We start from the raw sequence: 14,273 nt of genomic DNA, 5'->3' as shown, positions 1-14,273 counted from the left end.
TTTTAAGGAACAACCACCCATGGTATATCAGATGATTGATTAATTAGAGATGATTGATTAATTAGAAGCTCTTAGGGCCATTCCCGCACAACAAACTAATACGGTTGTTAGAAAGAGTGAACACGTCAAGGATTTTACTAGAGTGTTTAAGACTGACTTCGATGGTATAAATAACCCCATTTTTGTTGATGGGTGGTTAAAGGGTGTTAAGAGAGCTTATAATGCAGCTGGAATTCCTGAGGAGTATAAAATGGATTTTGCTATATATAGATTTGTGGGTAATGCCATAAATTGGTGGGAGAGTACTATAGGCATCCACAGAGGAGATAAAGACATGGATTGGGTGACATTTGAGGAACTTTTCAAGGCCAACTACTTTAACGCTAGCCACCGTAGAGCCCTAGCAGATTTATTTGAGAATATCCAACAAGAGGAGATGTCAGTGAATGAGTACTACATGAGATTTATAGAGTTGTCTCACTATGCAGGAGGTGCTAATCATACCTTGCTTATGGAAAAGTTTGTGAGTCATTTGAAGCCTTCTATCAGAAGAAGGATTGTGACTAAGAAATTTGAGGATTTTTCTAATTGTTTGGCTGCTGAACAATTGGCTGAGGCTAACTCAGAAGAAGGTTATGGTAGCGAAAATCCAAATCGAGACAAAGGAAGCAGGAAAATGACAAAGAAGAATCAAGGAACATGGCATGGTCAAGGAGTAGTAGCAGCAGTGGTTCATCATTAAGAGGACATTTTGCTCCTTATGGGAATTGTTACAATTGTGGGCTGCTTAGGCATATAAAGAAAACTTTTCCTTACCTAAGAAGGCAACTTCATCTCTAGGAGGGACGACTAGAAGTCATTCTGGTTTAGTTTCCTCAATGCCTCTACCTAAGTCAAATCAATCCTATGGTTCGTCACCTGCTTTTACACCTCGCCCATATCAGTTTACCCCCACACACAATATCAACATTAGTGCCGTCCATCATCAATGGGTTATGATTAAAGTTTTAATCAAGCTTTTCAAACTCCGCAAGTCTTTGAGAGTCAAATATCTCGTAACTACAATGACATGGGTTCTAGAGCTAGTAACAGTCGCCCCACTACAACAAAAATCCATTTCCATAACACAAAAATTTAACACTTTTAAAAAAGTATTATAATAGATAAATAAGTGTATAGGTGTATGTGGGACTTAATTTTTGCGCCTAATTTTTCCCCACCCCCCAAAAATTTCACACGGTCCCAAATATAATCAAATTTTATTTATAAAATAAGTAAATAAAAAACATATAATCCCCAAATCTCTTTCTTTCTCCCTCCATAACCGATCCCTTTCTCCCTTTCTCCCTTTTTCTTTCGTTTGCTCTCTGCCAACCCCGAACGGATACCCACCGATTGTCACCGCCATTCAAGCACCGGACCAGGAAGACCAGACACCGCCGAAACTCCATCCCTGCGAGCCTTCGTCGTCGTTCTTCCCTGCGAGCAGAAGCCTCCAAGTTCGCCCAGATGTAGTGGTAAGCCATCACTTTCTTTTTCACACTCTATTGATATTTATATGCAAGAAAATAAACATGGTTCCAAAAGAGATATCTATTACATGCACCCAACTGTATTTTCAGGTGAGTTTTTCTTGAATTTCAGTTTAGATGTTGGTTACAAATGTATTCTTGCTATCTCATGTGATGCAAAATCCATTCTTTTTAAAGTCTGAAGCTGTCTTTTTGGAAGATGTTGATTACTGATTCCAATTGATGTTCATTGGGCTCTCGAAGTAATGCTCAATGCTTATTTTTGCAATACAGACCAGTCAGTTGTAGACCGGGCAATCAATGACATATGCATCCTTATGTGCTGCAGTAGACACAATTTAAATGTGGTGGGTAGGCTTCATACATTTCATTAACGAACATATCAAGTTTTTGGGTTAAATAATAGTGATTTTTGAATTCTTGTTTAATCTACGTTATCCCTTTTTTCATATAAATTCTTGAACCTTGTTCTTTAAGTTAAAATGTTGTTTGCACACTACGCCTCTCATTTTTTTTAGATTTCGGATTTCCATATGGTTAGTCGAACAAAGGAAGGGACATGGTAATTTTCAGTCATTCAAAAGTAGTTTCAGCGACACTTCTTAGGCTGCATGCATGAGCTGCTTTTTTACGCTAGATTCAGCTCCTGAGATGCTTCACGTTCCATCATTTTTGCAGGTGTCTGTTGGAAATGGGTATGCACCTGAGCTCGCGTCATGGCATAAGTTTATGTTTTGATTTTTAATTATATTTGAAATGGAAAATCTTGATCATTTTTATATTTGGATATGCAATTTCTTGGTCTGTTATTTGATGTTATCTTTTCATGTTAATTACCTTCATTGTAGACATTAAAATGTATTGTACTCAAGATCGCATGAATAATAATTTTACTCATTACATTAACCCCCACCCCACCCCCAGATTGTTACCATATATCTAATGTTTTCCACAGTTAATTTGTTATCACTATAGGCATCCATTAGGTGTACTTACCCATCAATCTTTAACTAGCTCTCATTCATGTTAGAGGTTGGTGATGGGATGGCTTAGATTCTCATAATCTGAAAAGATACTTGATTGCATAAATAGGCCAAGCACTGTAGGAATGGAGGATAAAAATATAGTATATTTATAATATATACATATATATGTATGCTTTGGAATGTATCTTCTTCCTTCCTCTGTATTTGAGTTCTATCTCTGCCTTTGGTTTACTTATAGGCTCACCCAATTCCTGTTCACGTTGAAGAAGTTAAAGGTATCCAGACCCTTGAGAAACATAATTTAGATAATAACTTAGCTTAATGCTTAGAAGCTCTATTTGACAATGTTTTCTTTGCCAGTGTAAACTCTTAATTCTTGGATGTATCTTATAATAAATTTGCTCAAATAGAAAGAATTTTCCTTTACTCTATCTTGCAGATGTAGTTAGTGTTGCCCAATACATTCTTGTTGTGGAGAAAGAATGAGGTACCTTTGGCCATTCATGTTGCTTGTATTACTAGATGCATTTCTATCAACTAAGCATGTATTGTTTGATTTTGGCCTAGTGTTCCAACGATTGGCAAATGACCAATTCTGCAGCAAAAACTGTTGCACTGTTATCACGGTAAGAGTGCCTGTCATATGAGTCTTAAACTGGCTTTAGATATGATGTCATTACCTTTTAATTTTTGTTACAGGGTCGAGGTTATCCTGATATTCCTACGAGAAGGTACAAATTTCATTATTTTTGTAAATAAAATAAGATGAATATCTTTGTACTTTCAGCTCTATTAATTTCTCCTAAGCTGCAAAAACATTGTCCAGGTTTTTGCGTCTACTTATTGATACTCTGCATCTCCCGGCATATTGCTTGGTGACTGAAACCAATATGTATCAACACCATCCACCCCAGAGATTAATTGAAGAATATCCAGAACGACCTGGCCAACCCGAATATCCATTTCCTCTTTAATTCATTACTTCCGTTGTAAAAAGGTATATTGTTGCTTACAAGTATAAGTGCTTACATTGGTATTACTATATATTTAATATATTATTTTCTTTTTTAATTCATGCAGGTGTGTTGTTGTTATATGTCCAATAGTATAATAGTATTGGCTATCATTTGGGTCATGTTTTTTTTCTTCTGAGTTCAGGCATAGTTGCTCAAAGTTTGAAATCTTTAGGTTTTGCTTAGACTAACCACTATCATCAATAATTAGTTTTAGTAAAGAGTGTACTGATCAAAGAAAATCATTAATCATAATATTGAAACATACATAACATATAAAAATATATTGGTCCACCGATCAAGAAAAAATGAAATGAGATTGATATGCTCTGTTATTTCTATGATTAGTTATTCTGTTGCTGAGCCTCTGTTCAGATTGATAATGGGATTTTCAGTGCTGAATTTGGATGGGCTACCTGGTCTTGCACCTTTTGAGGTATGTTCTTGTGATATGCCCTATATTTTTTTTTTGCATATGATCTTTTCGGACTTTCACCTTTCAGCTTTAGAATTTTATTGATGCTTCATAGCTTTAACAAGTTTCCCCCAAAAAAAGAGAGGAAAAAGTGTAATCTTTTAGATGTTGTTTTAGACATAGTTTACACTTCACATAAGCTCATATGTTTTTTGTAGGGTTGTGTTGGACATAATGTTCTTTTAGGTGATTCAATGAGTATTTTTTCTTTTTATTTATTTCTTTGTCATGTAATATTGAACTTCTCTACAAATATGTACTGCAGAACTAATTTTTGTTCAATTCTTTGATTGGTGTTGTTTGTTGTTCTCTTAGACTTGTAAAATTGTAGTGACATGTAGACCTGAGAGGCATTATTGTCTTAAAACTTTTGATTGTTTGTCCTGTATATGAGACAAGAATTCTGTATCTAATTCGTTTTGCGTGTGAGTTGTACTGGCCAAATGTGAGATTTAAGTTGAGATCTGGAAGGAGTTTTACCATAATGAGTAGAAATGACTTCGTGGAAAACTTAAAATTAGGATCAACTTTATAAGTATTTTTTGTGGGCTTCTTACTTAGGGATAGTTCAAAAGTGTTCTTCTTTGTTGTATTTTTTTTATCTGAAAGCATGCTGTATAAACTTTATTGCATGGTCCTCTCTTGATGATGCCTTTTCTTCTGTTTTTATAAGTATTTTTTCTTTGTAACAAAAGCTGTCTTTGAGTTGTTCCTTGAGTCACCACCATGTGCATCTTGTTGCCTTGGGTTTTAAACTTTGCAAGTGGGTTCCTTTGTGAAATCAAATGGGTGATGTTGTCATCATACTGTAGTAAATGATTTGATCTTTGTCATCTTGGTGTGATTCAGCGAAGATCTTCAGTACTTCTCAAGTCTGACAACTGTGATTTAATGAGAAATTAATAATTTTATTAAATTAAATTCACTTAATATTTATGTTGGATTTTTGGTTTGCTTTTTAAACTTTACAAAAAAACCATTGCATTAGTATTACTGTTATTTACACAAAATAGCAAACCATGTTCTAGGGTCCTCTTTTTTCTCAATGACATGTCAGTAGCACATATTGAGGTATCATACACTGTCAATGAAATTTTAGGATATTTATCATATCTTGACTGGCATTTTTGCTGAACTGTACTAGCTCTATGCTGTTCAAGGTCAGTATCCATTTGCATTGTTTATGAGTTGCACTATATTTTATTTGAGTTTCGTATCAATTTGCTTTTTTTATTGGTTGCAGGTTCGACCCAAGGAATTCTGTGTTGGAGTGGTCCATTCTACTTATCGACAACTCGAACCGAATGTCTGAAATTCTTACTGCTATTTTCCTTTTGAAACTTAATAATTTATTTGATTTCAATTTAAGTGTTAGTTATCTTGTATAATGAATTGTTTGCAGTGGATCAATGGAGTTTGTTGTTCCCCCAACAGACTCATCTGTATTTTTCCCGATTTCTATGAACTTCTCTGCTACTAATACATTCAGTGATTTGAAGGTCTGTCCTTGTTTGACTTCAGTTGATTAGTGAATAATATTGTAAAGTTTGGCAAAAATGCAGAGAGAATTTTGCCAAACCTATTTACACATCAATGTTATGTTTGTATTGAACTTTACAGAAAGGAATTAACCTTGCTAGGTCTTTAGAGAAGAAATAAATGGGGATAGAAGTTAGTACAAACTGTATGAATTGTTTCTTCATATTGGTTCTTCTTATGGAATATAGGGTGATAAATTAGTTAGTATGAATTGTCCTTTCCCTTTCTTTTTCTACTGAGTTGCATAGGCCTGTTTTCCTTTACTCTCAAATGTGATAAGTTTCAATTCTTGTATTTAATGACCTTATTTGTTTTATTTTTCCTCTGAAATTAGTTTCTCTCTATGTTCTTTGTTCTTTTTGTTTTTCTTGATTTATATTATTTCTTTATGGGAGTGATTTTAGTAACAATAAGAAACTAGCTTTTGGTGTTGAAGAGAACGACTTTCTGATCATCCCTTGAGTATAGAGTGTATAGTAATGTTTGAAGAGTGAATAAGTCGAATATATTTAAAAGAACTCCTTACAGTCTGATTGTTCATCTCATTTTCTTCATCTTTATTTCTATTAGCATTGATTTGGAGAATCCGTAGGTGTGCATTGTTTCTCTCTAATTTTTCAAAAAGTAGTAGTGAGGAGGTAATCTGGTTTTTGTTTGTCTTTATCTTTCTCTACTGACGTATGGTCTCTCTCTCTCTCTCTCGAGCTCTCTATGTTAGCCATTTTATCTAAGATCAATTTGTTTGTGATTATTTGTCTGAATTTTTTTTATTCAAGTTATAAGTTAACTAATACTGTAGCATCTTAGTTTATGCTTCATGAGTTTTTCTCTATTGATGGTTGAAGTTTGATATGGTTTTCGTTATGGGCTCGGAAAGTTCTCCATAAATTCCACTTACTGATTACAGTAAATTAGTTCTCTGTAGGTTTTTGTTCTGGTTTTGTGATGTTATACTAATAAAATTAAGTTGCTCTTAGTGGGTTAATGAATTTTTTTTCCAGTGTTTCCTTATCCCATTTCATCATCTTTAATCTATAATGGGTCCATTCAGGTGGAAATTATATTAAATGGTGAATTGGCCCTGTTAAAGCTCTGTTACATTATTGTGATGAAGCTTTTGATGAATTATATTATTGTTATGTTTGGTCACCTGACTTCAGAAAGTTTCACTCACATTTCACTGAATTTTACTTCTACAAGAGCTGTTGCTGTTCTTTTACTTTTAGCTGTTGCTCTTCTTTGTGTGTGCGAACTTTGTGATGTGTATGTTACAGCTGGTTCAGCAATTGCGTATCAGCAATTGCTTAGCAATTAACCTGCTCTTTATATGTAGAATGGTGTTTGATGGTACATGCAGTTCTCTTGTCTGGAGTTTTGGTCATTTGTTTCTATGTTCTCTACTTTTGCAGTAGCAATTGAATCTTGTTGTTCTATGCTTTTTATGTGTTGATAATTGAGTAACACATTTATTTTCTGAACAGGTCAGTACGTCAGACTTGTCTTTCTACATTTGTGCTTCGTACTTCCTAGAAATTTCATCATCTTCCTATGCATGCAGGTTCTGAGTTTTTCTCTGTTTGTGGCTTCCTAGGATTGGATCTTTAAATTAATGCTCTTTAAATTAATGCATGCAGGTTCTGAGTTTTTCTATATTTTGTTTAATTTTAGAGGGAAGAAGTAGTATGAACCACCTGGGTACATGACAATAAAGACTGCCATTGAGCAGCTCCTGGAAGTTGTGCAAGCAAAAGTAGAATCTGGTAATGATAACTACTACTATTACTCTATAACTCACTCATGTCTTAACTTTGAATTTCAAAGAACTAAATCAGACTTAGTTTATCAATTTAACATTGAATGTTGTTGTATTATGTTGCGCTGCAGTTTGCAATGAACTCACGGGGTGTGTTGGTTTTGCTAGAATTGGAAGATCAGATCAGATCATTATGGCTGGTACAATGAAGCATTTTCAATTGCATGTTTTTTTCCTATCAAATAGTACTGTAGGAGTGTGCAACTACTCAAATTTTGACGGGTTATTATGTAAAAAATTAAACTCTTCAATATTTTGTGCTGAAAGTAGTAACTTTTCAATATGTTGAATATTTAAGACTACTTGAATACTTAAAGAACATTTTGTTGTTGATGATAGTGTTGAATGTTTTAAACTAATTTGTGGATTGTTAATACAATGTTGAATGTTTTTACTTTTTGTTATTTGAAAATCGAGTTCATTTGATGATGCTAGTATATATTAGAAATCTAATTTTAATTATCTAAAAAAAATTAAAATATGATAGAATAAATTAGTGTTATATAAATGAATATATAATGAGAATTTAAACTTATCTAAATATTAAAATAATACGAAAAATGTGTTATAATATCTATTACAACAACACTTTTTATGTAAAGAATTTTGTTATGCAAACTTCATTATATAACACAAATAATGTGTTATACTAAAGTGTAGTATAACACAAATTTATAAGTATTGAAATGTGTTATATAATCGACTATAAATAATATAATTAAACACTTATCTATTTGTTAAAATAACACAGAAAGTGTGTTATCGTTGACAGTATAATAACACATCTGTATAACAATGATAAAGTGTTATGTAAAGTACCCTGACCTACGATAACATAGTCGGTCTTAACACATCAAAAAGTGTTATGGTCTGTTTTTATAACACATTTTTGGTGTTATTAAAAGCATTTTTTGTTGTAGTGCCCTGGACAAGAAAAAAGAAGGCCATTGGGCAGGCATATGTTATGAAAGCTGGAGAAGCTTGTGGTCCAGCTAGACGGGGTGCCATTGAGGGTACGATTCTTATTTCTCATTCTTGGCCTCATGCTTTATTTGATACAGGGGCAACCCACTCTTTTATACCTGTTTTGTTTGCTAGTGTGTTGGGTTTAGAGCATGAGAGTTTTACAACCTTCTTTGAGTTTGGATACCCCATTAGGAAAGGCTTATGATGTATCATTAGTGTGAAAATGTGTGAGTATTGAGATAAGTTGTTGTAGATTTTTAGATGATTTGATTGTGATGACAATGGATAAATTTGATCTGATTCTAGGTATGAATTGGTTGGCCCAGTATCAAGCTACCATTGATTGCTATATGAGAAAGGTAACCCTTTATACAAAGAATAGGAAAACTGTTTATCAAGCAAATAATTTTTTTTTTTGCAACCTAATCCATCTCTCAAGGCATTCATTGGTGGTAAAAAAAAATATTGGAGATCCTTAGCAATTTATTTTCTATAGATGGGGAAAAGGCGAATGGAACTCAGTGTTCGAATCTATATGTTGTGAGTATCCCACTATTTTTTCTGAGGAACTACTAGGACTGCCGTCGGATCAAGAGACCGAGTTTTGTATTGACTTGATTCTTGGAGCTTAACCAATGTCCATCGCACCTTATTGCGTTGCCCCTGCAGAGTTGACCAAATTGAGAAAGCAATTGAATGAACTTAGTCAAAAAGGCTTCATTAGGAGCAGTGCGTCACCATGGGGTGCTCTAGTTCTATTTGTTAAGAAAGCTAATGGTTCTTTAAGGTTTTGCGTCGATTACAAGAAGTTGAATCAACTGACCATAAAGAACAAGTATCCTCTTCGAAGAATAGATGAATAATCTGATCAATTGGGGGGGATCCATCTTCTTTTCTAAGAATGACTTAAGGTCTCGCTATCACCAATTCAAAATTCAGGGAGAGGATGTACCAAAAACAACTTTTAAGACATGTTATGGCCATTTTGAGTTGCTGGTTATGCCATTTGGTTTGACTAATGCCCCAAAACATTTATGGATCTTATGGACCAGACATTCAGGCCTTATTGGGATCGATTTGTTGTAGTGTTCATTGATGTCTGGTGTATTCTAAGACTTATGAAGAGCATGCTGAACAGTTAACCTTAAGGGGGAATCAACTTTATGCAAAAAGAGAGAAGTGTGAATTTTGGATGACTGAGGTAAAGTTTTAGGCCATGTGATTTCTCAAGATGGAATTTATGTTGATCCCGCTATGATTGAAGCTGTGGTACAATGGGAGAGGCCAAGGAGTGTGACGGAAGTTCAAAATTTTCTTAGATTGGCTGAATACTATAGACATTTTTTTAGAGAATTTCTCAAGGATTGTTATGCCACTTACAAAGCTAACTAGAAAAGACATTAAGTTTACTTTGGATGATAGTTGTGAGGCAGCCTTCATGGAGTTAAAATAAAAGTTAACCTCTTCTCCTGTTCTCACTGTACCTAATAGTGATGATCTTTATGTGGTTTATGTAGATGCCTCACATATGGGATTGGGTCGTGTGTTGATGGTGAATGGCAAGGTAGTCGCTTACTGTTGTACCCTAATTTTAGCCCAAGTTCATCCACTCAGCTCGGGTACAGCTGGAAAATAAATAGCGGAGAAATAACCAAGGGAATGATATCTGCTAATTATCCATGTGGACAACTTGAGTTTCATGTGGTCACGCGTGGTGTTAGGCGTCCAGGTTTAACCTGAGCAAGGGATACGAAGGCCGTGAAGCGCGAGCTCTGAATATTAAAATAGTTGTCAAAGCATGAGCTTGGAGGAGATATCCAGCTCATGGTAGTTCTAGTATATTGCATACCTGCGGATCCTTAGAGACTCGGGATCCCTTTATACGTATATTTATGACCAGGCTGTCATATTTAATATCCTAGATATCATGAGTATATTTACCTTGTGATCAAATCATATCCCAATATAAATGGGAATTATTTGTATTAAGTGTAATAATTATGTAAATGTGTGATTGACTCATGTGCCTACCCAAACCTGTCCATGAAATTCCCTTATAAATACTTGGAATATTTGACAAGAAAGGGGACCATTATTCTGTAATACCGAAACTCTGCCAAAATAGAGAGAGTGAAACATCAATAATATAGACTCGTGGAGTAGGTGGATTTTAACCACTGAACTACGTAAAAATTCTATGTTCTTGAGTGAATTCATTTATTTTTCATTACAGTTTATTAAGAACTAATTTACCTCATTATTTCTTAATACATTGTTGGCAAAAAATTGCGTCAACAATTTGGTGCTTTCATTGAGAGAAAAATTAGTGCTTCATCAAGATCCCAGTCGATTCACATCTTGGTGCTCACTCACTCAATGCACGATAATGAGATAGAACAGCCTGGTGGGCAGGAGGCACTGGGAGTTCGAACGAACATGGCCCTGAGATCCAGCAGCGTCCGGGAAAACAACCAGCGGGTCATGGTGACATTGGGAGTTCGGTGTCATTACCATTGAATCAAATTTGAAAACATGCAATTGAGAAGCCATCTTGCTAAGGTAAACATGCAGATTGAGGAAGTTTTGGTTCGGTTACCCCCTCTTGCAACTGTCATTAAGTGGGTCTCACAAGTCCCATAGGAATAATCGATCTAAACCAAGTCGATCAGTCACGACTGCCACCCCAAGTTCTATACCTACATGGCGTGATCGCCAGAATGCTCAACCCAGTGTCCTGTTCATCTCCCAGACCATTCGTCACTAGGCCACCGTGGTAATTCTAACTTTGGTTTGTTCTAGGACGCCCTGTTGGCTCATAGGAATGCGGATCTGGTGGTCGAGATGGCGATGAAGCTGGAGACGACCCAGATGGAGCTGGAGGGGGCCGTGAAACAGTAGGAAGCCGCTAAGGAGGTCCTGACCAAGGAAGTTTCTCGGATCAAGGCTGATCATGAGGAGGCTATTTGGGTTCAAGCTCAGCGTGAGGAAGCTTTGTCCAGGAAGGACGCTGACCATAAGAAGTTGGTGGATAGCCTAGAGGCAGAGCTTGTTCGTGTTCGAGGCTAAGAGGCATCAACAAAGGCCCTCCTGGAAGCTGCTGAGGCCCTATCTCGCCAGGATCTAGAGAAGGTTGCAACCCTCGAGTCCCGAGTTCAGGCCTTGTTCAGCCTTTGTCAGTTGGAGTTAAAGTGAAACGAGGAGGCTCGATAAGAGAAGGAGCAGGCCGATGCTTTGCTGTAGGCCACTTTCGACGAGGCCATTTACATGGCCTGGTTCCAGGACAAGGACATGAACCTCCAAGTTTATCCCAATCCGGCCATGAAGAGAGCTGAATTTCAGGCTAAGGAGAAAGCAGATGTAGAGCTTTTGGCCGAGGACGAGCAAGAAGAGATGGTTCTGGATGTTCCGTATCAGGGCGAAGCCTAGGCCTTGGCCTTTAAGTTGTAATTATGGGCTTCTTTTTTGTTTATATTTGTATCACTTTTGTGGATGCAGATGCATCCAAGACAATTTTTCTTGTTTGCTTTTTTATATATTGATTTTATTTCTTGCACAACGTTTTCCCTTTTTTATTCGTTTATTTTTCCTCCAAAATTCACTAAGTATTTTACCACTTTGCATGAACTTGAGTCGAATGTTTTGTCCTGGTTCGAACGGCCGGGACCACTAGGGAAAGGTTGTAGAAGGCATTTAGCTTGTCCAGGGACCCGTGTTCGGGTCCTGACGGCCTACACCGTTTCATACGTACCAATATGACTAGCTTTTTTATCTCAATTTTGTAGTTCAGGCTCCAACAGTCTGGAATGTTAGAGATTTCTTTTGGATAAGACTTAATTAGTTAACTCGCTTTAATCCTGACATTCAGGTTTCAACGGCCTAGACCGCTAGGGAGTTATTAACTATCGTTTGATTTATTTATCCTGATTCTGATGTTCAGGTTCCAATGGCCTTGACCATCAGAGATTATTTGATTAACTTTTTTCAAACCTAGGGGTTAGGTTCCAACGACCTGGGCCATTTATAAGTGTAATTTTAAACAGCTTAGACCTAAGACTCACATTCCAATGGTTTTGGGCCATTATAGAGGAGACATTAACAAGGATTCGATTACTTGAGACCATGCTGGGTCAACCATTTTTTAGTTATTTTGTACTCCCAGACCGTATATGTCCGAGTTAGGACTGTACCTGAGTCATACTTCCTACTTGGTTTTATACCCCTTGGACCATGTATGTCCAGGTTAGGACTGGGCTTGAGCATTGTGTCCTGTTGGGTTTTGCACCCCCAAGACCATGTATGTCTGGGTTAGGACTGGGCCTAAGTCTTGCGTCCTGTTTGTCTAGGTTAGGATTTTGTACCCCTCGGACCATGTTTGTCTAGGTTAGGATTGGGCTTGAGCCTTGCGTCGTGTTGGGTTTTTCTACGCCCACTCTATATGGTCCGTGTCAATACTAAACTTTGTGTCTTGCATCCTATTTTGTTTTTATTCCTAGACTTGTTCGTATAGATGGTCATACCCCCCAAGTGATCGAAGACTATAGTCTTGGGTCACTTGTCAGAAAAAGAACAAAGACGGGCGCAAACTTTTATTTCTTTACAATATTTATTTATGATGTTTTGTGCACACCATTTTTATTAAGTAAGAAATCGTAATGGGGTGTACATCATTTACAAGAAAAATTACTAACAGAATCAGGCCCTCCTGACTACTGATAGTATCGACGGAGGTGTTTTGCATTCCAGGCACTTAGGACCTCTGTTCTGTCTAGTCGCCTTAAGCGACACGTTCCCGGACATACTTCATTTTGGATTTTGTAGGGTCCTTCCTAGTTTGGTCCTAGAACCCCCACTCCTAGATCTTGACTTGTAGGGAAGACTCTTCTAAGGACTAGATCACCAGTTGTAGAGTCCCAGAATGTTTCCTTAGCTAGCTAGATAGTTAATCGTAGTTTGTAGTATTATAGATTTCGTGAATTTTGGTTCAAACCGGGACTTAGTAGGACACTCTCATAGCTATAGTTATTGATTTTATAATTTTAACCTATAATTTAGAAATATTAATTATAACATAAGGTTTGATTAACATTTTTGGTCATAGAAATATTGTAATTATAACCTAAAGTTTAGATAGAACCATTAAGAGCATGACACTTGTCATAATCATGTTTATTTATATTTTAAATAGAAGAAAGTTCTAGAAACTCTAGAATCTTCCAGAACCATTAAGAACATGACACTTGTCACAATCTTGTTTATTTGAGGATTTAAGCATTTTAAATGGATAATTCAGTATTAGAAGTTTCTAGAAGCTCTAGACCCTTCCAGAACTTGCTGGAATCACGTATTACTCAGTCAAACCTGATTAATCAACTCTAATTATCCTAAATTCATGCAAAAACGCGTTTAAATTATCTACGTATGCCGACATATTGTAGCACGAGAGATACGGAAAACACGTTGTCTTCGTACGAACGAAACCACGAACACTCGGGATATAGGGTCAGGCGATATATCGGCCGTAGGTGCAATTTTTCGAACTCCGAGAAATCTGAGCTTGATTCATCCCTTAACCTCTTGACTTGCCTCTGAACGTTTTTTACCGAGTCTTAAGCATCCGTTGACCGAATATTCAAGTATTTTTCATTTAATATTAATTATTTTATTCAAGCCAAAAAGGTGATATTTTCATCCCTTAAACTCTATAAATAGGACCTAGTACCCAGCCATTTCTCTCATTCTTCAAGCTGTGTTCAGAGCCTTCAAGCTGCTACGATTTCTATAGAGTGATACACTTGGGTTTTGGGGATAAAGGCTTTATCATCTTAAGCTTTATAAACACTTGGGTAGTGAGATAAAGTGTGTTTTCGATATTGAAGTGTAGATCGATTCTAGTTCATCCAAGATAATATTATTCATAAGTTCTATTCTTTATGATTCCTTAGTTTTCCT

The sequence above is a fragment of the Humulus lupulus genome, chromosome 9 (genome assembly GCF_963169125.1).
Source record: "Humulus lupulus chromosome 9, drHumLupu1.1, whole genome shotgun sequence".
Lineage (NCBI taxonomy): Eukaryota > Viridiplantae > Streptophyta > Magnoliopsida > Rosales > Cannabaceae > Humulus > Humulus lupulus.
This window is presented reverse-complemented; position numbering follows the sequence as displayed.